This window comes from Pleurodeles waltl, unplaced genomic scaffold (genome assembly GCF_031143425.1).
Source record: "Pleurodeles waltl isolate 20211129_DDA unplaced genomic scaffold, aPleWal1.hap1.20221129 scaffold_86, whole genome shotgun sequence".
Taxonomy (NCBI): domain Eukaryota; kingdom Metazoa; phylum Chordata; class Amphibia; order Caudata; family Salamandridae; genus Pleurodeles; species Pleurodeles waltl.
In genome coordinates, this window is record NW_027150400.1 from 770350 (window position 1) to 792250 (window position 21901).

General features: G+C 48.5%; 7 non-coding genes across 7 annotated transcripts; all 7 read left to right on the plus strand.

The window, feature by feature from the left end:
• The first annotated feature begins 1773 nt into the window (after positions 1–1773).
• TRNAE-CUC (transfer RNA glutamic acid (anticodon CUC)) lies at positions 1774–1845 on the plus strand. The gene has a single exon. It is a non-coding gene; the product is annotated as a tRNA-Glu (tRNA).
• A 3115-nt stretch (positions 1846–4960) lies between these two features.
• On the plus strand, positions 4961–5032 carry TRNAE-CUC (transfer RNA glutamic acid (anticodon CUC)). Its single transcript has one exon. It is a non-coding gene; the product is annotated as a tRNA-Glu (tRNA).
• Positions 5033–8142: 3110 nt separating this feature from the next.
• TRNAE-CUC (transfer RNA glutamic acid (anticodon CUC)) lies at positions 8143–8214 on the plus strand. Its single transcript has one exon. It is a non-coding gene; the product is annotated as a tRNA-Glu (tRNA).
• A 3115-nt stretch (positions 8215–11329) lies between these two features.
• Positions 11330–11401, plus strand: TRNAE-CUC (transfer RNA glutamic acid (anticodon CUC)). Its single transcript has one exon. It is a non-coding gene; the product is annotated as a tRNA-Glu (tRNA).
• A 3110-nt stretch (positions 11402–14511) lies between these two features.
• Positions 14512–14583, plus strand: TRNAE-CUC (transfer RNA glutamic acid (anticodon CUC)). The gene has a single exon. It is a non-coding gene; the product is annotated as a tRNA-Glu (tRNA).
• Positions 14584–17697: 3114 nt separating this feature from the next.
• Positions 17698–17769, plus strand: TRNAE-CUC (transfer RNA glutamic acid (anticodon CUC)). Its single transcript has one exon. It is a non-coding gene; the product is annotated as a tRNA-Glu (tRNA).
• Positions 17770–20883: 3114 nt separating this feature from the next.
• On the plus strand, positions 20884–20955 carry TRNAE-CUC (transfer RNA glutamic acid (anticodon CUC)). Its single transcript has one exon. It is a non-coding gene; the product is annotated as a tRNA-Glu (tRNA).
• Positions 20956–21901: the final 946 nt, after the last annotated feature.

A 21901-nucleotide genomic window follows, 5' to 3' on the forward strand; every position in this document is an offset into this window, starting at 1 on the left:
TACCTCTTGTGATTACCGTTCCTGCTAGGGAGAGAGTTGGTGGTTTTGTCCAGAGGCAGCTTTGACTAGATATAAAATAGCGTAGAGGGTTCATGTGCCTGACGCAAAGAACAGAACCATATCTAATGTGGACAGCTGTCTGGATAGTCAAGCAGCTATCCAGCTCTTTAAAACAAATCTAATCTATGTGAGAGGGGCTATGGATAGATGAGGGGCACATTTGGCGGGTGGCAGTGAGTGAATCCGAGTAGGTGGTGATGGAGTGAAGGGGGTTGGGGGGTGCCAAAAAAGACTGTCTTCCAGCCACCAGGGCTACAGCCGGCCCTGCTGCTAGCAGGCAAAAATCTGAGCTCTCTCTGGCAGGAAGATTAATGAGAAGAGTTGTGTTGCCATTTTGATTGTTGCCTGAAATCTGTAAAGGGAAGGAACTCTGCAGCAGGTTGTATTAAATGTTAAGTTGAGACTAAGCAGAGCGCCCCCCCCCCCCCCCCTGAGGTGGGTGCCCCCGTGCATGTGAGCGAGCAGTGCGAGTGCAACAGTTGCAGCATCCTTAAGCCAGCTCTGCCCCCCGTGTGGGTGGGAAGGAAGTGAGAAATGGAAAAACTCAGACGCTTGGCACAGAGAGGGCGGGTTGGACAGAAGAAGGAGCTGCTCAGCACACACAAAAATATCTCTTCCTACTTAGTATAGTGGAGAGTGTCCCTGCCTGGGACCTGGGAGAATGGGGTTCAATTCCCCCACTGGGAAACTGCCTCTTCTTTTAAAGGCTTAAACCTACATTTTCAGAGCACCATCAATCAATATTTACTTCAAATACCGTTTACAATCTCACACTCATACTACAGAGTACGCCCATTTTTCTTTCATCCACACACCTCCTCCAAATCGAAACATTTATTCATGCCATCAAGTACCTTTCAAAATCTAGCACCCACAATTTGGACCTAAGACTCTTTTTCACAACCATTTCTCCCTTTTCATTTAAACTTCCTGCCTACTTCCTTGAAAAAGGAAAGGTGGAATCAAGGATTTTTCATGAGATAAAAAGGAAAGTACTGCATGATAAAAAAAATGCATTTAAGCTATTTTGTTTTCTCACACTAAGTAAATGAAATGTTGGGGCACACTCTGAAGGAGGAATTGTTTTAGAGGAAGGTGAAACCTTTTATCTTTAGATAAAGTGTAAAGTTGTATAATTTACAGACACACTGAGAAAGGAAAACAAGCAGTGACCCGGACGTGCCCACCCACTAATCTCATCAGAGCTTTTCTAGTTCTGAGGTTCTTCCATGACTATCGAAAGCAGGTCATGTGTTACACTGCATTGTGGGACTCGTAGTTCTATACACAGCATTGTAAAAGAGGAGTGCAGGTCCCAGCACCTTAAGTAAAAGCCTGCACATGTAGAGCTGGAGATGCCTGCGTTGACCTGGGAAAGCTAAGAGCTGCCCTCCTATCGGGGCTCTGAGAAGAAGCACTGATCGTCCCTTTAATTGTACTTCTGAATTTTCCTGCTAGTTAAGTGTGTAAGTGCTATTACTGCTGAAGGATGGGATGTCTTATGAGGGTGTGCTAGGTCTTGGAGAGCTGTAAAGTGTGAAGAGTTGTGAGTGCATTTGAGGTGCAGTCAATTTCTTTCTTCATGCTGTGCCTGAAAATGGTGTGTCCTTGCATGTCTGCTTTAATTTTCCTGTAATAGGAAATGGGATCCTGAGTAGCCTGCTGACCAGTTCTTATTTCTATATTGGGTGGTGGTGGACGAACTGTGCCTGCTCCCTGGTGGTCTAGTGGTTAGGATTTGGCGCTCTCACCGCCGCGGCCCGGGTTCCATTCCCGGTCAGGGAACGCGCAGTTCCTTACACTTTTTACTTCTACACTTACATTTCTTATAGGAAACCTTTCATTTTACACTTTTCATGGATTCAAACACATTAGGAAAGCTTTCAATTACAAATGCTTCATTAACACTACTTCTTCTTTTATTGACTTTTCTCACAATATCACACAGCTTTCTCACAGCTCTTTTTTTCACTCCAAATAACATCTGAAAGCACTCCATCTTGCTGTGATCAGCTGAGAGCTCCAGAGCTCCAGAGCTCTTGCTTGTCCACATAGTGACTGCAAGATGTCTCCAGGGGGCACATTTCCCTGCTGCACCAGGAATACCCTTTGTAAGTGTCAGCGCAGTGTGTATAAGATTGGGGTTGCCTCCTTTCTTAGAACCTGAATTTCACAGCTTTTCTCAATATTTTTACCAGCCTGGAATTAAACGTACAGACGAGGTAGTTCAAAAAACACAGCCAGGTGGCAGCCCTACTAAGGAGGAAGTCCTGCCCCAGGACAGCACAGACCAAACCTTCTGCCTTCTGGCTGGACTTAAAATGTCCCTTTAGCCCCTGCCCCATAAGGCCTCTGACGGCGGGCACCTGCCTCAGGTGACTTCGGTCAGAAGGCCACTCCTTACTTCAGGCGCCAGCTGTCCCTTCAGGAGCCTCAGGGGAGGATAGCCTTGGCCGCGCCACACGCTGACCTTGACGGCAAGCGCTTGCATGGATGTCACCTAGGGGTCACCAGGGGTCGCAAGGGGCAAGCCAGATGTCGCAGCGGGCCCCTCCCCCATATGGCCTCTGACAACGGGCCCCTACCTCAGTTGGCGCCAGTCAGAACGCCACTCCTTCTTTAAGGTGGCAGCTGTCCCTTCAGGAGACCTCAGATAGGATAGCCTGGGCCGAGCCACACACTGACCTTGCTGACCTCGACAGTAGGCGCTTACATGGATGTCATTTAGGGTTCTCCAGGGGTTGCATGGGGCAAGCCAGGAGTTGCAGCGGGTCCCTGCCCCATAAGGCCTCTGACAGTGGGCCCCTGCCTCAGGTAACTTCAGTCAGAAGGCCACTCCTTCATTAAGGGAGCAGCTGTCTCTCCCGGAGTCCTCAAATAGGATAGCCTTGGCCACGTCACACACTGACCTCAACGGCATGACAATTTCATGGCGATGCAAAACTGCCACTCAGGGCCGGGTTTAGGGAGGTGCGAGCAGTGCGGCCGCACCGGGTGCTGACCAGGATTGGAGTTGCTGACCTCGGGGGGCGCTGTGTTTAGCAATAACTTACGAAACTTGCGATTTAAAAGCTCATGCTGGAAAGTTCCTTGTGTGTCCAAACTACAGAAAGCAAATAAAATGCCAAGATACCTCTTGTGATTACCGTTCCTGCTAGGGAGAGAGTTGGTGGTTTTGTCCAGAGGCAGCTTTGACTAGATATAAAATAGCGTAGAGGGTTCATGTGCCTGACGCAAAGAACAGAACCATATCTAATGTGGAGAGCTGTCTGGATAGTCAAGCAGCTATCCAGCTCTTTAAAACAAATCTAATCTATGTGAGAGGGGCTATGGATAGATGAGGGGCACATTTGGCGGGTGGCAGTGAGTGAATCCGAGTAGGTGGTGATGGAGTGAAGGGGGTTGGGGGGTGCCAAAAAAGACTGTCTTCCAGCCACCAGGGCTACAGCCGGCCCTGCTGCTAGCAGGCAAAAATCTGAGCTCTCTCTGGCAGGAAGATTAATGAGAAGAGTTGTGTTGCCATTTTGATTGTTGCCTGAAATCTGTAAAGGGAAGGAACTCTGCAGCAGGTTGTATTAAATGTTAAGTTGAGACTAAGCAGAGCGCCCCCCCCCCCCCTGAGGTGGGTGCCCCCGTGCATGTGAGCGAGCAGTGCGAGTGCAACAGTTGCAGCATCCTTAAGCCAGCTCTGCCCCCCGTGTGGGTGGGAAGGAAGTGAGAAATGGAAAAACTCAGACGCTTGGCACAGAAAGGGCGGGTTGGACAGAAGAAGGAGCTGCTCAGCACACACAAAAATATCTCTTCCTACTTAGTATAGTGGAGAGTGTCCCTGCCTGGTACCTGGGAGACTGGGGTTCAATTCCCCCACTGGGAAACTGCCTCTTCTTTTAAAGGCTTAAACCTACATTTTCAGAGCACCATCAATCAATATTTACTTCAAATACCGTTTACAATCTCACAATCATACTACAGAGTACGCCCATTTTTCTTTCATCCACACACCTCCTCCAAATCGAAACATTTATTCATGCCATCAAGTACCTTTCAAAATCTAGCACCCACAATTTGGACCTAAGACTCTTTTTCACAACCATTTCTCCCTTTTCATTTAAACTTCCTGCCTACTTCCTTGAAAAAGGAAAGGTGGAATCAAGGATTTTTCATGAGATAAAAAGGAAAGTACTGCATGATAAAAAAAATGCATTTAAGCTATTTTGTTTTCTCACACTAAGTAAATGAAATGTTGGGGCACACTCTGAAGGAGGAATTGTTTTAGAGGAAGGTGAAACCTTTTATCTTTAGATAAAGTGTAAAGTTGTATAATTTACAGACACACTGAGAAAGGAAAACAAGCAGTGACCCGGACGTGCAAACCCACTAATCTCATCAGAGCTTTTCTAGCTCCGAGGTTCTTCCATGACTATCGACAGCAGGTCATGTGTTACACTGCATTGTGGGACTCGTAGTTCTATACACAGCATTGTAAAAGAGGAGTGCAGGTCCCAGCACCTTAAGTAAAAGCCTGCACATGTAGAGCTGGAGATGCCTGCGTTGACCTGGGAAAGCTAAGAGCTGCCCTCCTATCGGGGCTCTGAGAAGAAGCACTGATCGTCCCTTTAATTGTACTTCTGAATTTTCCTGCTAGTTAAGTGTGTAAGTGCTATTACTGCTGAAGGATGGGATGTCTTATGAGGGTGTGCTAGGTCTTGGAGAGCTGTAAAGTGTGAAGAGTTGTGAGTGCATTTGAGGTGCAGTCAATTTCTTTCTTCATGCTGTGCCTGAAAATGGTGTGTCCTTGCATGTCTGCTTTAATTTTCCTGTAATAGGAAATGGGATCCTGAGTAGCCTGCTGACCAGTTCTTGTTTCTATATTGGGTGGTGGTGGATGACCTGTGCCTGCTCCCTGGTGGTCTAGTGGTTAGGATTCGGCGCTCTCACCGCCGCGGCCCGGGTTCCATTCCCGGTCAGGGAACGCGCAGTTCCTTACACTTTTTACTTCTACACTTACATTTCTTATAGGAAACCTTTCATTTGACACTTTTCATGGATTCAAACACATTAGGAAACCTTTCAATTACAAATGCTTCATTACCACTACTTCTTCTTTAATTGACTTTTCTCACAATATCACACAGCTTTCTCACAGCTCTTTTTTTCACTCCAAATAACATCTGAAAGCACTCCATCTTGCTGTGATCAGCTGAGAGCTCCAGAGCTCTTGCTTGTCCACATAGTGACTGCAAGATGTCTCCAGGGGGCACATTTCCCTGCTGCACCAGGAATACCCTTTGTAAGTGTCAGCGCAGTGTGTATAAGATTGGGGTTGCCTCCTTTCTTAGAACCTGAATTTCACAGCTTTTCTCAATATTTTTACCAGCCTGGAATTAAACGTACAGACGAGGTAGTTCAAAAAACACAGCCAGGTGGCAGCCCTACTAAGGAGGAAGTCCTGCCCCAGGACAGCACAGACCAAACCTTCTGCCTTCTGGCTGGACTTAAAATGTCCCTTTAGCCCCTGCCCCATAAGGCCTCTGACGGCGGGCACCTGCCTCAGGTGACTTCGGTCAGAAGGCCACTCCTTACTTCAGGCGCCAGCTGTCCCTTCAGGAGCCTCAGGGGAGGATAGCCTTGGCCGCGCCACACGCTGACCTTGACGGCAAGCGCTCGCATGGATGTCACCTAGGGGTCACCAGGGGTCGCAAGGGGCAAGCCAGATGTCGCAGCGGGCCCCTCCCCCATATGGCCTCTGACAGCGGGCCCCTACCTCAGTTGGCGCCAGTCAGAACGCCACTCCTTCTTTAAGGTGGCAGCTGTCCCTTCAGGAGACCTCAGATAGGATAGCCTGGGCCGAGCCACACACTGACCTTGCTGACCTCGACAGTAGGCACTTACATGGCTGTCATTTAGGGTTCTCCAGGGGTTGCATGGGGCAAGCCAGGAGTTGCAGCGGGTCCCTGCCCCATAAGGCCTCTGACAGTGGGCCCCTGCCTCAGGTGACTTCAGTCAGAAGGCCACTCCTTCATTAAGGGAGCAGCTGTCTCTCCCGGAGTCCTCAAATAGGATAGCCTTGGCCACGTCACACACTGACCTCAACGGCATGACAATTTCATGGCGATGCAAAACTGCCACTCAGGGCCGGGTTTAGGGAGGTGCGAGCAGTGCGGCCGCACCGGGTGCTGACCAGGATTGGAGTTGCTGACCTCGGGGGGCGCTGTGTTTAGCAATAACTTACGAAACTTGCGATTTAAAAGCTCATGCTGGAAAGTTCCTTGTGTGTCCAAACTACAGAAAGCAAATAAAATGCCAAGATACCTCTTGTGATTACCGTTCCTGCTAGGGAGAGAGTTGGTGGTTTTGTCCAGAGGCAGCTTTGACTAGATATAAAATAGCGTAGAGGGTTCATGTGCCTGACGCAAAGAACAGAACCATATCTAATGTGGACAGCTGTCTGGATAGTCAAGCAGCTATCCAGCTCTTTAAAACAAATCTAATCTATGTGAGAGGGGCTATGGATAGATGAGGGGCACATTTGGCGGGTGGCAGTGAGTGAATCCGAGTAGGTGGTGATGGAGTGAAGGGGGTTGGGGGGTGCCAAAAAAGACTGTCTTCCAGCCACCAGGGCTACAGCCGGCCCTGCTGCTAGCAGGCAAAAATCTGAGCTCTCTCTGGCAGGAAGATTAATGAGAAGAGTTGTGTTGCCATTTTGATTGTTGCCTGAAATCTGTAAAGGGAAGGAACTCTGCAGCAGGTTGTATTAAATGTTAAGTTGAGACTAAGCAGAGCGCCCCCCCCCCCCCCCCTGAGGTGGGTGCCCCCGTGCATGTGAGCGAGCAGTGCGAGTGCAACAGTTGCAGCATCCTTAAGCCAGCTCTGCCCCCCGTGTGGGTGGGAAGGAAGTGAGAAATGGAAAAACTCAGACGCTTGGCACACAGAGGGCGGGTTGGACAGAAGAAGGAGCTGCTCAGCACACACAAAAATATCTCTTCCTACTTAGTATAGTGGAGAGTGTCCCTGCCTGGGACCTGGGAGACTGGGGTTCAATTCCCCCACTGGGAAACTGCCTCTTCTTTTAAAGGCTTAAACCTACATTTTCAGAGCACCATCAATCAATATTTACTTCAAATACCGTTTACAATCTCACACTCATACTACAGAGTACGCCCATTTTTCTTTCATCCACACACCTCCTCCAAATCGAAACATTTATTCATGCCATCAAGTACCTTTCAAAATCTAGCACCCACAATTTGGACCTAAGACTCTTTTTCACAACCATTTCTCCCTTTTCATTTAAACTTCCTGCCTACTTCCTTGAAAAAGGAAAGGTGGAATCAAGGATTTTTCATGAGATAAAAAGGAAAGTACTGCATGATAAAAAAAATGCATTTAAGCTATTTTGTTTTCTCACACTAAGTAAATGAAATGTTGGGGCACACTCTGAAGGAGGAATTGTTTTAGAGGAAGGTGAAACCTTTTATCTTTAGATAAAGTGTAAAGTTGTATAATTTACAGACACACTGAGAAAGGAAAACAAGCAGTGACCCGGACGTGCCCACCCACTAATCTCATCAGAGCTTTTCTAGTTCTGAGGTTCTTCCATGACTATCGAAAGCAGGTCATGTGTTACACTGCATTGTGGGACTCGTAGTTCTATACACAGCATTGTAAAAGAGGAGTGCAGGTCCCAGCACCTTAAGTAAAAGCCTGCACATGTAGAGCTGGAGATGCCTGCGTTGACCTGGGAAAGCTAAGAGCTGCCCTCCTATCGGGGCTCTGAGAAGAAGCACTGATCGTCCCTTTAATTGTACTTCTGAATTTTCCTGCTAGTTAAGTGTGTAAGTGCTATTACTGCTGAAGGATGGGATGTCTTATGAGGGTGTGCTAGGTCTTGGAGAGCTGTAAAGTGTGAAGAGTTGTGAGTGCATTTGAGGTGCAGTCAATTTCTTTCTTCATGCTGTGCCTGAAAATGATGTGTCCTTGCATGTCTGCTTTAATTTTCCTGTAATAGGAAATGGGATCCTGAGTAGCCTGCTGACCAGTTCTTATTTCTATATTGGGTGGTGGTGGACGAACTGTGCCTGCTCCCTGGTGGTCTAGTGGTTAGGATTTGGCGCTCTCACCGCCGCGGCCCGGGTTCCATTCCCGGTCAGGGAACGCGCAGTTCCTTACACTTTTTACTTCTACACTTACATTTCTTATAGGAAACCTTTCATTTTACACTTTTCATGGATTCAAACACATTAGGAAAGCTTTCAATTACAAATGCTTCATTAACACTACTTCTTCTTTTATTGACTTTTCTCACAATATCACACAGCTTTCTCACAGCTCTTTTTTTCACTCCAAATAACATCTGAAAGCACTCCATCTTGCTGTGATCAGCTGAGAGCTCCAGAGCTCCAGAGCTCTTGCTTGTCCACATAGTGACTGCAAGATGTCTCCAGGGGGCACATTTCCCTGCTGCACCAGGAATACCCTTTGTAAGTGTCAGCGCAGTGTGTATAAGATTGGGGTTGCCTCCTTTCTTAGAACCTGAATTTCACAGCTTTTCTCAATATTTTTACCAGCCTGGAATTAAACGTACAGACGAGGTAGTTCAAAAAACACAGCCAGGTGGCAGCCCTACTAAGGAGGAAGTCCTGCCCCAGGACAGCACAGACCAAACCTTCTGCCTTCTGGCTGGACTTAAAATGTCCCTTTAGCCCCTGCCCCATAAGGCCTCTGACGGCGGGCACCTGCCTCAGGTGACTTCGGTCAGAAGGCCACTCCTTACTTCAGGCGCCAGCTGTCCCTTCAGGAGCCTCAGGGGAGGATAGCCTTGGCCGCGCCACACGCTGACCTTGACGGCAAGCGCTTGCATGGATGTCACCTAGGGGTCACCAGGGGTCGCAAGGGGCAAGCCAGATGTCGCAGCGGGCCCCTCCCCCATATGGCCTCTGACAACGGGCCCCTACCTCAGTTGGCGCCAGTCAGAACGCCACTCCTTCTTTAAGGTGGCAGCTGTCCCTTCAGGAGACCTCAGATAGGATAGCCTGGGCCGAGCCACACACTGACCTTGCTGACCTCGACAGTAGGCGCTTACATGGATGTCATTTAGGGTTCTCCAGGGGTTGCATGGGGCAAGCCAGGAGTTGCAGCGGGTCCCTGCCCCATAAGGCCTCTGACAGTGGGCCCCTGCCTCAGGTAACTTCAGTCAGAAGGCCACTCCTTCATTAAGGGAGCAGCTGTCTCTCCCGGAGTCCTCAAATAGGATAGCCTTGGCCACGTCACACACTGACCTCAACGGCATGACAATTTCATGGCGATGCAAAACTGCCACTCAGGGCCGGGTTTAGGGAGGTGCGAGCAGTGCGGCCGCACCGGGTGCTGACCAGGATTGGAGTTGCTGACCTCGGGGGGCGCTGTGTTTAGCAATAACTTACGAAACTTGCGATTTAAAAGCTCATGCTGGAAAGTTCCTTGTGTGTCCAAACTACAGAAAGCAAATAAAATGCCAAGATACCTCTTGTGATTACCGTTCCTGCTAGGGAGAGAGTTGGTGGTTTTGTCCAGAGGCAGCTTTGACTAGATATAAAATAGCGTAGAGGGTTCATGTGCCTGACGCAAAGAACAGAACCATATCTAATGTGGAGAGCTGTCTGGATAGTCAAGCAGCTATCCAGCTCTTTAAAACAAATCTAATCTATGTGAGAGGGGCTATGGATAGATGAGGGGCACATTTGGCGGGTGGCAGTGAGTGAATCCGAGTAGGTGGTGATGGAGTGAAGGGGGTTGGGGGGTGCCAAAAAAGACTGTCTTCCAGCCACCAGGGCTACAGCCGGCCCTGCTGCTAGCAGGCAAAAATCTGAGCTCTCTCTGGCAGGAAGATTAATGAGAAGAGTTGTGTTGCCATTTTGATTGTTGCCTGAAATCTGTAAAGGGAAGGAACTCTGCAGCAGGTTGTATTAAATGTTAAGTTGAGACTAAGCAGAGCGCCCCCCCCCCCCCTGAGGTGGGTGCCCCCGTGCATGTGAGCGAGCAGTGCGAGTGCAACAGTTGCAGCATCCTTAAGCCAGCTCTGCCCCCCGTGTGGGTGGGAAGGAAGTGAGAAATGGAAAAACTCAGACGCTTGGCACAGAAAGGGCGGGTTGGACAGAAGAAGGAGCTGCTCAGCACACACAAAAATATCTCTTCCTACTTAGTATAGTGGAGAGTGTCCCTGCCTGGTACCTGGGAGACTGGGGTTCAATTCCCCCACTGGGAAACTGCCTCTTCTTTTAAAGGCTTAAACCTACATTTTCAGAGCACCATCAATCAATATTTACTTCAAATACCGTTTACAATCTCACAATCATACTACAGAGTACGCCCATTTTTCTTTCATCCACACACCTCCTCCAAATCGAAACATTTATTCATGCCATCAAGTACCTTTCAAAATCTAGCACCCACAATTTGGACCTAAGACTCTTTTTCACAACCATTTCTCCCTTTTCATTTAAACTTCCTGCCTACTTCCTTGAAAAAGGAAAGGTGGAATCAAGGATTTTTCATGAGATAAAAAGGAAAGTACTGCATGATAAAAAAAATGCATTTAAGCTATTTTGTTTTCTCACACTAAGTAAATGAAATGTTGGGGCACACTCTGAAGGAGGAATTGTTTTAGAGGAAGGTGAAACCTTTTATCTTTAGATAAAGTGTAAAGTTGTATAATTTACAGACACACTGAGAAAGGAAAACAAGCAGTGACCCGGACGTGCAAACCCACTAATCTCATCAGAGCTTTTCTAGCTCCGAGGTTCTTCCATGACTATCGACAGCAGGTCATGTGTTACACTGCATTGTGGGACTCGTAGTTCTATACACAGCATTGTAAAAGAGGAGTGCAGGTCCCAGCACCTTAAGTAAAAGCCTGCACATGTAGAGCTGGAGATGCCTGCGTTGACCTGGGAAAGCTAAGAGCTGCCCTCCTATCGGGGCTCTGAGAAGAAGCACTGATCGTCCCTTTAATTGTACTTCTGAATTTTCCTGCTAGTTAAGTGTGTAAGTGCTATTACTGCTGAAGGATGGGATGTCTTATGAGGGTGTGCTAGGTCTTGGAGAGCTGTAAAGTGTGAAGAGTTGTGAGTGCATTTGAGGTGCAGTCAATTTCTTTCTTCATGCTGTGCCTGAAAATGGTGTGTCCTTGCATGTCTGCTTTAATTTTCCTGTAATAGGAAATGGGATCCTGAGTAGCCTGCTGACCAGTTCTTGTTTCTATATTGGGTGGTGGTGGATGACCTGTGCCTGCTCCCTGGTGGTCTAGTGGTTAGGATTCGGCGCTCTCACCGCCGCGGCCCGGGTTCCATTCCCGGTCAGGGAACGCGCAGTTCCTTACACTTTTTACTTCTACACTTACATTTCTTATAGGAAACCTTTCATTTGACACTTTTCATGGATTCAAACACATTAGGAAACCTTTCAATTACAAATGCTTCATTACCACTACTTCTTCTTTAATTGACTTTTCTCACAATATCACACAGCTTTCTCACAGCTCTTTTTTTCACTCCAAATAACATCTGAAAGCACTCCATCTTGCTGTGATCAGCTGAGAGCTCCAGAGCTCTTGCTTGTCCACATAGTGACTGCAAGATGTCTCCAGGGGGCACATTTCCCTGCTGCACCAGGAATACCCTTTGTAAGTGTCAGCGCAGTGTGTATAAGATTGGGGTTGCCTCCTTTCTTAGAACCTGAATTTCACAGCTTTTCTCAATATTTTTACCAGCCTGGAATTAAACGTACAGACGAGGTAGTTCAAAAAACACAGCCAGGTGGCAGCCCTACTAAGGAGGAAGTCCTGCCCCAGGACAGCACAGACCAAACCTTCTGCCTTCTGGCTGGACTTAAAATGTCCCTTTAGCCCCTGCCCCATAAGGCCTCTGACGGCGGGCACCTGCCTCAGGTGACTTCGGTCAGAAGGCCACTCCTTACTTCAGGCGCCAGCTGTCCCTTCAGGAGCCTCAGGGGAGGATAGCCTTGGCCGCGCCACACGCTGACCTTGACGGCAAGCGCTCGCATGGATGTCACCTAGGGGTCACCAGGGGTCGCAAGGGGCAAGCCAGATGTCGCAGCGGGCCCCTCCCCCATATGGCCTCTGACAGCGGGCCCCTACCTCAGTTGGCGCCAGTCAGAACGCCACTCCTTCTTTAAGGTGGCAGCTGTCCCTTCAGGAGACCTCAGATAGGATAGCCTGGGCCGAGCCACACACTGACCTTGCTGACCTCGACAGTAGGCACTTACATGGCTGTCATTTAGGGTTCTCCAGGGGTTGCATGGGGCAAGCCAGGAGTTGCAGCGGGTCCCTGCCCCATAAGGCCTCTGACAGTGGGCCCCTGCCTCAGGTGACTTCAGTCAGAAGGCCACTCCTTCATTAAGGGAGCAGCTGTCTCTCCCGGAGTCCTCAAATAGGATAGCCTTGGCCACGTCACACACTGACCTCAACGGCATGACAATTTCATGGCGATGCAAAACTGCCACTCAGGGCCGGGTTTAGGGAGGTGCGAGCAGTGCGGCCGCACCGGGTGCTGACCAGGATTGGAGTTGCTGACCTCGGGGGGCGCTGTGTTTAGCAATAACTTACGAAACTTGCGATTTAAAAGCTCATGCTGGAAAGTTCCTTGTGTGTCCAAACTACAGAAAGCAAATAAAATGCCAAGATACCTCTTGTGATTACCGTTCCTGCTAGGGAGAGAGTTGGTGGTTTTGTCCAGAGGCAGCTTTGACTAGATATAAAATAGCGTAGAGGGTTCATGTGCCTGACGCAAAGAACAGAACCATATCTAATGTGGACAGCTGTCTGGATAGTCAAGCAGCTATCCAGCTCTTTAAAACAAATCTAATCTATGTGAGAGGGGCTATGGATAGATGAGGGGCACATTTGGCGGGTGGCAGTGAGTGAATCCGAGTAGGTGGTGATGGAGTGAAGGGGGTTGGGGGGTGCCAAAAAAGACTGTCTTCCAGCCACCAGGGCTACAGCCGGCCCTGCTGCTAGCAGGCAAAAATCTGAGCTCTCTCTGGCAGGAAGATTAATGAGAAGAGTTGTGTTGCCATTTTGATTGTTGCCTGAAATCTGTAAAGGGAAGGAACTCTGCAGCAGGTTGTATTAAATGTTAAGTTGAGACTAAGCAGAGCGCCCCCCCCCCCCCCCCTGAGGTGGGTGCCCCCGTGCATGTGAGCGAGCAGTGCGAGTGCAACAGTTGCAGCATCCTTAAGCCAGCTCTGCCCCCCGTGTGGGTGGGAAGGAAGTGAGAAATGGAAAAACTCAGACGCTTGGCACACAGAGGGCGGGTTGGACAGAAGAAGGAGCTGCTCAGCACACACAAAAATATCTCTTCCTACTTAGTATAGTGGAGAGTGTCCCTGCCTGGGACCTGGGAGACTGGGGTTCAATTCCCCCACTGGGAAACTGCCTCTTCTTTTAAAGGCTTAAACCTACATTTTCAGAGCACCATCAATCAATATTTACTTCAAATACCGTTTACAATCTCACACTCATACTACAGAGTACGCCCATTTTTCTTTCATCCACACACCTCCTCCAAATCGAAACATTTATTCATGCCATCAAGTACCTTTCAAAATCTAGCACCCACAATTTGGACCTAAGACTCTTTTTCACAACCATTTCTCCCTTTTCATTTAAACTTCCTGCCTACTTCCTTGAAAAAGGAAAGGTGGAATCAAGGATTTTTCATGAGATAAAAAGGAAAGTACTGCATGATAAAAAAAATGCATTTAAGCTATTTTGTTTTCTCACACTAAGTAAATGAAATGTTGGGGCACACTCTGAAGGAGGAATTGTTTTAGAGGAAGGTGAAACCTTTTATCTTTAGATAAAGTGTAAAGTTGTATAATTTACAGACACACTGAGAAAGGAAAACAAGCAGTGACCCGGACGTGCCCACCCACTAATCTCATCAGAGCTTTTCTAGTTCTGAGGTTCTTCCATGACTATCGAAAGCAGGTCATGTGTTACACTGCATTGTGGGACTCGTAGTTCTATACACAGCATTGTAAAAGAGGAGTGCAGGTCCCAGCACCTTAAGTAAAAGCCTGCACATGTAGAGCTGGAGATGCCTGCGTTGACCTGGGAAAGCTAAGAGCTGCCCTCCTATCGGGGCTCTGAGAAGAAGCACTGATCGTCCCTTTAATTGTACTTCTGAATTTTCCTGCTAGTTAAGTGTGTAAGTGCTATTACTGCTGAAGGATGGGATGTCTTATGAGGGTGTGCTAGGTCTTGGAGAGCTGTAAAGTGTGAAGAGTTGTGAGTGCATTTGAGGTGCAGTCAATTTCTTTCTTCATGCTGTGCCTGAAAATGATGTGTCCTTGCATGTCTGCTTTAATTTTCCTGTAATAGGAAATGGGATCCTGAGTAGCCTGCTGACCAGTTCTTATTTCTATATTGGGTGGTGGTGGACGAACTGTGCCTGCTCCCTGGTGGTCTAGTGGTTAGGATTTGGCGCTCTCACCGCCGCGGCCCGGGTTCCATTCCCGGTCAGGGAACGCGCAGTTCCTTACACTTTTTACTTCTACACTTACATTTCTTATAGGAAACCTTTCATTTTACACTTTTCATGGATTCAAACACATTAGGAAAGCTTTCAATTACAAATGCTTCATTAACACTACTTCTTCTTTTATTGACTTTTCTCACAATATCACACAGCTTTCTCACAGCTCTTTTTTTCACTCCAAATAACATCTGAAAGCACTCCATCTTGCTGTGATCAGCTGAGAGCTCCAGAGCTCCAGAGCTCTTGCTTGTCCACATAGTGACTGCAAGATGTCTCCAGGGGGCACATTTCCCTGCTGCACCAGGAATACCCTTTGTAAGTGTCAGCGCAGTGTGTATAAGATTGGGGTTGCCTCCTTTCTTAGAACCTGAATTTCACAGCTTTTCTCAATATTTTTACCAGCCTGGAATTAAACGTACAGACGAGGTAGTTCAAAAAACACAGCCAGGTGGCAGCCCTACTAAGGAGGAAGTCCTGCCCCAGGACAGCACAGACCAAACCTTCTGCCTTCTGGCTGGACTTAAAATGTCCCTTTAGCCCCTGCCCCATAAGGCCTCTGACGGCGGGCACCTGCCTCAGGTGACTTCGGTCAGAAGGCCACTCCTTACTTCAGGCGCCAGCTGTCCCTTCAGGAGCCTCAGGGGAGGATAGCCTTGGCCGCGCCACACGCTGACCTTGACGGCAAGCGCTTGCATGGATGTCACCTAGGGGTCACCAGGGGTCGCAAGGGGCAAGCCAGATGTCGCAGCGGGCCCCTCCCCCATATGGCCTCTGACAACGGGCCCCTACCTCAGTTGGCGCCAGTCAGAACGCCACTCCTTCTTTAAGGTGGCAGCTGTCCCTTCAGGAGACCTCAGATAGGATAGCCTGGGCCGAGCCACACACTGACCTTGCTGACCTCGACAGTAGGCGCTTACATGGATGTCATTTAGGGTTCTCCAGGGGTTGCATGGGGCAAGCCAGGAGTTGCAGCGGGTCCCTGCCCCATAAGGCCTCTGACAGTGGGCCCCTGCCTCAGGTAACTTCAGTCAGAAGGCCACTCCTTCATTAAGGGAGCAGCTGTCTCTCCCGGAGTCCTCAAATAGGATAGCCTTGGCCACGTCACACACTGACCTCAACGGCATGACAATTTCATGGCGATGCAAAACTGCCACTCAGGGCCGGGTTTAGGGAGGTGCGAGCAGTGCGGCCGCACCGGGTGCTGACCAGGATTGGAGTTGCTGACCTCGGGGGGCGCTGTGTTTAGCAATAACTTACGAAACTTGCGATTTAAAAGCTCATGCTGGAAAGTTCCTTGTGTGTCCAAACTACAGAAAGCAAATAAAATGCCAAGATACCTCTTGTGATTACCGTTCCTGCTAGGGAGAGAGTTGGTGGTTTTGTCCAGAGGCAGCTTTGACTAGATATAAAATAGCGTAGAGGGTTCATGTGCCTGACGCAAAGAACAGAACCATATCTAATGTGGAGAGCTGTCTGGATAGTCAAGCAGCTATCCAGCTCTTTAAAACAAATCTAATCTATGTGAGAGGGGCTATGGATAGATGAGGGGCACATTTGGCGGGTGGCAGTGAGTGAATCCGAGTAGGTGGTGATGGAGTGAAGGGGGTTGGGGGGTGCCAAAAAAGACTGTCTTCCAGCCACCAGGGCTACAGCCGGCCCTGCTGCTAGCAGGCAAAAATCTGAGCTCTCTCTGGCAGGAAGATTAATGAGAAGAGTTGTGTTGCCATTTTGATTGTTGCCTGAAATCTGTAAAGGGAAGGAACTCTGCAGCAGGTTGTATTAAATGTTAAGTTGAGACTAAGCAGAGCGCCCCCCCCCCCCTGAGGTGGGTGCCCCCGTGCATGTGAGCGAGCAGTGCGAGTGCAACAGTTGCAGCATCCTTAAGCCAGCTCTGCCCCCCGTGTGGGTGGGAAGGAAGTGAGAAATGGAAAAACTCAGACGCTTGGCACAGAAAGGGCGGGTTGGACAGAAGAAGGAGCTGCTCAGCACACACAAAAATATCTCTTCCTACTTAGTATAGTGGAGAGTGTCCCTGCCTGGTACCTGGGAGACTGGGGTTCAATTCCCCCACTGGGAAACTGCCTCTTCTTTTAAAGGCTTAAACCTACATTTTCAGAGCACCATCAATCAATATTTACTTCAAATACCGTTTACAATCTCACAATCATACTACAGAGTACGCCCATTTTTCTTTCATCCACACACCTCCTCCAAATCGAAACATTTATTCATGCCATCAAGTACCTTTCAAAATCTAGCACCCACAATTTGGACCTAAGACTCTTTTTCACAACCATTTCTCCCTTTTCATTTAAACTTCCTGCCTACTTCCTTGAAAAAGGAAAGGTGGAATCAAGGATTTTTCATGAGATAAAAAGGAAAGTACTGCATGATAAAAAAAATGCATTTAAGCTATTTTGTTTTCTCACACTAAGTAAATGAAATGTTGGGGCACACTCTGAAGGAGGAATTGTTTTAGAGGAAGGTGAAACCTTTTATCTTTAGATAAAGTGTAAAGTTGTATAATTTACAGACACACTGAGAAAGGAAAACAAGCAGTGACCCGGACGTGCAAACCCACTAATCTCATCAGAGCTTTTCTAGCTCCGAGGTTCTTCCATGACTATCGACAGCAGGTCATGTGTTACACTGCATTGTGGGACTCGTAGTTCTATACACAGCATTGTAAAAGAGGAGTGCAGGTCCCAGCACCTTAAGTAAAACCCTGCACATGTAGAGCTGGAGATGCCTGCGTTGACCTGGGAAAGCTAAGAGCTGCCCTCCTATCGGGGCTCTGAGAAGAAGCACTGATCGTCCCTTTAATTGTACTTCTGAATTTTCCTGCTAGTTAAGTGTGTAAGTGCTATTACTGCTGAAGGATGGGATGTCTTATGAGGGTGTGCTAGGTCTTGGAGAGCTGTAAAGTGTGAAGAGTTGTGAGTGCATTTGAGGTGCAGTCAATTTCTTTCTTCATGCTGTGCCTGAAAATGGTGTGTCCTTGCATGTCTGCTTTAATTTTCCTGTAATAGGAAATGGGATCCTGAGTAGCCTGCTGACCAGTTCTTGTTTCTATATTGGGTGGTGGTGGACGACCTGCGCCTGCTCCCTGGTGGTCTAGTGGTTAGGATTCGGCGCTCTCACCGCCGCGGCCCGGGTTCCATTCCCGGTCAGGGAACGCGCAGTTCCTTACACTTTTTACTTCTACACTTACATTTCTTATAGGAAACCATTCATTTGACACTTTTCATGGATTCAAACACATTAGGAAACCTTTCAATTACAAATGCTTCATTACCACTACTTCTTCTTTAATTGACTTTTCTCACAATATCACACAGCTTTCTCACAGCTCTTTTTTTCACTCCAAATAACATCTGAAAGCACTCCATCTTGCTGTGATCAGCTGAGAGCTCCAGAGCTCCAGAGCTCTTGCTTGTCCACATAGTGACTGCAAGATGTCTCCAGGGGGCACATTTCCCTGCTGCACCAGGAATACCCTTTGTAAGTGTCAGCGCAGTGTGTATAAGATTGGGGTTGCCTCCTTTCTTAGAACCTGAATTTCACAGCTTTTCTCAATATTTTTTCCAGCCTGGAATTAAACGTACAGACGAGGTAGTTCAAAAAACACAGCCAGGTGGCAGCCCTACTAAGGAGGAAGTCCTGCCCCAGGACAGCACAGACCAAACCTTCTGCCTTCTGGCTGGACTTAAAATGTCCCTTTAGCCCCTGCCCCATAAGGCCTCTGACGGCGGGCACCTGCCTCAGGTGACTTCGGTCAGAAGGCCACTCCTTACTTCAGGCGCCAGCTGTCCCTTCAGGAGCCTCAGGGGAGGATAGCCTTGGCCGCGCCACACGCTGACCTTGACGGCAAGCGCTCGCATGGATGTCACCTAGGGGTCACCAGGGGTCGCAAGGGGCAAGCCAGATGTCGCAGCGGGCCCCTCCCCCATATGGCCTCTGACAGCGGGCCCCTACCTCAGTTGGCGCCAGTCAGAACGCCACTCCTTCTTTAAGGTGGCAGCTGTCCCTTCAGGAGACCTCAGATAGGATAGCCTGGGCCGAGCCACACACTGACCTTGCTGACCTCGACAGTAGGCACTTACATGGCTGTCATTTAGGGTTCTCCAGGGGTTGCATGGGGCAAGCCAGGAGTTGCAGCGGGTCCCTGCCCCATAAGGCCTCTGACAGTGGGCCCCTGCCTCAGGTGACTTCAGTCAGAAGGCCACTCCTTCATTAAGGGAGCAGCTGTTTCTCCCTGAGTCCTCAAATAGGATAGCCTTGGCCACGTCACACACTGACCTCAACGGCATGACAATTTCATGGCGATGCAAAACTGCCACTCAGGGCCGGGTTTAGGGAGGTGCGAGCAGTGCGGCCGCACCGGGTGCTGACCAGCATTGGAGTTGCTGACCTCGGGGGGCGCTGTGTTTAGCAATAACTTACGAAACTTGCGATTTAAAAGCTCATGCTGGAAAGTTCCTTGTGTGTCCAAACTACAGAAAGCAAATAAAATGCCAAGATACCTCTTGTGATTACCGTTCCTGCTAGGGAGAGAGTTGGTGGTTTTGTCCAGAGGCAGCTTTGACTAGATATAAAATAGCGTAGAGGGTTCATGTGCCTGACGCAAAGAACAGAACCATATCTAATGTGGACAGCTGTCTGGATAGTCAAGCAGCTATCCAGCTCTTTAAAACAAATCTAATCTATGTGAGAGGGGCTATGGATAGATGAGGGGCACATTTGGCGGGTGGCAGTGAGTGAATCCGAGTAGGTGGTGATGGAGTGAAGGGGGTTGGGGGGTGCCAAAAAAGACTGTCTTCCAGCCACCAGGGCTACAGCCGGCCCTGCTGCTAGCAGGCAAAAATCTGAGCTCTCTCTGGCAGGAAGATTAATGAGAAGAGTTGTGTTGCCATTTTGATTGTTGCCTGAAATCTGTAAAGGGAAGGAACTCTGCAGCAGGTTGTATTAAATGTTAAGTTGAGACTAAGCAGAGCGCCAACCCCCCCATGAGGTGGGTGCCCCCGTGCATGTGAGCGAGCAGTGCGAGTGCAACAGTTGCAGCATCCTTAAGCCAGCTCTGCCCCCCGTGTGGGTGGGAAGGAAGTGAGAAATGGAAAAACTCAGACGCTTGGCACAGAGAGGGCGGGTTGGACAGAAGAAGGAGCTGCTCAGCACACACAAAAATATCTCTTCCTACTTAGTATAGTGGAGAGTGTCCCTGCCTGGGACCTGGGAGACTATGGTTCAATTCCCCAACTGGGAAACTGCCTCTTCTTTTAAAGGCTTAAACCTACATTTTCAGAGCACCATCAATCAATATTTACTTCAAATACCGTTTACAATCTCACACTCATACTACAGAGTACGCCCATTTTTCTTTCATCCACACACCTCCTCCAAATCGAAACATTTATTCATGCCATCAAGTACCTTTCAAAATCTAGCACCCACAATTTGGACCTAAGACTCTTTTTCACAACCATTTCTCCCTTTTCATTTAAACTTCCTGCCTACTTCCTTGAAAAAGGAAAGGTGGAATCAAGGATTTTTCATGAGATAAAAAGGAAAGTACTGCATGATAAAAAAAATGCATTTAAGCTATTTTGTTTTCTCACACTAAGTAAATGAAATGTTGGGGCACACTCTGAAGGAGGAATTGTTTTAGAGGAAGGTGAAACCTTTTATCTTTAGATAAAGTGTAAAGTTGTATAATTTACAGACACACTGAGAAAGGAAAACAAGCAGTGACCCGGACGTGCCCACCCACTAATCTCATCAGAGCTTTTCTAGTTCCGAGGTTCTTCCATGACTATCGAAAGCAGGTCATGTGTTACACTGCATTGTGGGACTCGTAGTTCTATACACAGCATTGTAAAAGAGGAGTGCAGGTCCCAGCACCTTAAGTAAAAGCCTGCACATGTAGAGCTGGAGATGCCTGCGTTGACCTGGGAAAGCTAAGAGCTGCCCTCCTATCGGGGCTCTGAGAAGAAGCACTGATCGTCCCTTTAATTGTACTTCTGAATTTTCCTGCTAGTTAAGTGTGTAAGTGCTATTACTGCTGAAGGATGGGATGTCTTATGAGGGTGTGCTAGGTCTTGGAGAGCTGTAAAGTGTGAAGAGTTGTGAGTGCATTTGAGGTGCAGTCAATTTCTTTCTTCATGCTGTGCCTGAAAATGGTGTGTCCTTGCATGTCTGCTTTAATTTTCCTGTAATAGGAAATGGGATCCTGAGTAGCCTGCTGACCAGTTCTTGTTTCTATATTGGGTGGTGGTGGATGACCTGTGCCTGCTCCCTGGTGGTCTAGTGGTTAGGATTTGGCGCTCTCACCGCCGCGGCCCGGGTTCCATTCCCGGTCAGGGAACGCGCAGTTCCTTACACTTTTTACTTCTACACTTACATTTCTTATAGGAAACCTTTCATTTGACACTTTTCATGGATTCAAACACATTAGGAAACCTTTCAATTACAAATGCTTCATTACCACTACTTCTTCTTTAATTGACTTTTCTCACAATATCACACAGCTTTCTCACAGCTCTTTTTTTCACTCCAAATAACATCTGAAAGCACTCCATCTTGCTGTGATCAGCTGAGAGCTCCAGAGCTCTTGCTTGTCCACATAGTGACTGCAAGATGTCTCCAGGGGGCACATTTCCCTGCTGCACCAGGAATACCCTTTGTAAGTGTCAGCGCAGTGTGTATAAGATTGGGGTTGCCTCCTTTCTTAGAACCTGAATTTCACAGCTTTTCTCAATATTTTTACCAGCCTGGAATTAAACGTACAGACGAGGTAGTTCAAAAAACACAGCCAGGTGGCAGCCCTACTAAGGAGGAAGTCCTGCCCCAGGACAGCACAGACCAAACCTTCTGCCTTCTGGCTGGACTTAAAATGTCCCTTTAGCCCCTGCCCCATAAGGCCTCTGACGGCGGGCACCTGCCTCAGGTGACTTCGGTCAGAAGGCCACTCCTTACTTCAGGCGCCAGCTGTCCCTTCAGGAGCCTCAGGGGAGGATAGCCTTGGCCGCGCCACACGCTGACCTTGACGGCAAGCGCTCGCATGGATGTCACCTAGGGGTCACCAGGGGTCGCAAGGGGCAAGCCAGATGTCGCAGCGGGCCCCTCCCCCATATGGCCTCTGACAGCGGGCCCCTACCTCAGTTGGCGCCAGTCAGAACGCCACTCCTTCTTTAAGGTGGCAGCTGTCCCTTCAGGAGACCTCAGATAGGATAGCCTGGGCCGAGCCACACACTGACCTTGCTGACCTCGACAGTAGGCACTTACATGGCTGTCATTTAGGGTTCTCCAGG